Here is a 1,225-nt window from a genome sequence, read left to right on the forward strand (position 1 = left end):
TTGTTCCCCCAATTCACACATCCAGATGCAGCACCTGCAAGAGTGGGAGGTGGAGGTGGCGGCAGAGGAGGAGGAGGCAGAGGAGGAGGGAGAGGGGGTAGGTAGATGGAGGGGGAGAGTTCCCGAGCAGGGCGGAGGAGGATGCGAGCACAGGCAAGGAAGGCAGCAGAGGAGTCCTCAGAGTCTGATGGTGATGATGGTGGAGAGGAGGAGGTGCCCTTGAGGAGATGGCAAGTAGTGAGGGTAGAGGCACCTGCAGAGAAGCCAGCAGGAGGAGAGGAGGAGGTGCCCTTGAGGAGACGGTGAGCAGTGAGGGTAGAGGCACCTGCAGAGTAGCCAACATGAGGAGAGGAGGAGGGTGCGAGTATCCGTGCCTTGGAGGCAGAGCTACAGGCACTTCGGGTGAACATTGCAGTACGGGATCAACAGTTGATGGACGAGCGAGCACGAGCAGATGAGCTGCGCCGAGAGCGGGATGGTGTGAGGCGAGAGGTAGCACATCATGGTGCCCGAGCTGCATACTATTATGCCGCCTATAGGAGTGTGGTACCACCAAGATAGGGTCTTCTTGATTATACGGAGCGAGCGGACAGATCAGAGGGTGCAGTGCAGGCACCAGATAGGAGACAGACTCCTCCACCAGGGCTAGCACCAGCTATAGAGGGTGGCAGTCAAACATGACATTGTGTTTTGATTTGTACCTTATGTATTTTTGAGACATATATCCAAATTTTGGATCTCACATTTGTATATGTACCATGACACATTTGATATATATATGAGATACTGGGTTTATCGATATTCTTGTGTACTTGTCTCAAAATGTATGTTTCAGCTTTCATGTGATGTTTCAATTTTTTTTTTCAGCTCATGTATGTGTATATGCTTATGTGTATTGTTTTTGGTCTCTCATATGGGTGGTATAGATTTAAATGTTTTTGTGAAAATGTGACACTTGGATAGATCGTATGTGATGATTTTTGGATTAACCCCTTGTGATGACAGGTTTAGCAAATAAATGTAGTGAAAGATTAAGAAGGTGAAAAAAGAAGCTAACTGATATGTCCATGAAAAAGATGAAGAGAGAGAGCTCTTCCAACATGTAGGAATGTGCAACTAGAAAAAAAATGACATGAACCTAAAATGTAAGCTATTATGCAAATTGGTTTACCAGGAAGAAGCGCATAACATTTAGACTCTTAATTTCATCATTGAGCATTTATTA

Source organism: Cupressus sempervirens, chromosome 7 (assembly GCF_028749045.1).
Source record: "Cupressus sempervirens isolate cs-2001-9-10 chromosome 7, ASM2874904v1, whole genome shotgun sequence".
NCBI classification, from domain to species: domain Eukaryota; kingdom Viridiplantae; phylum Streptophyta; class Pinopsida; order Cupressales; family Cupressaceae; genus Cupressus; species Cupressus sempervirens.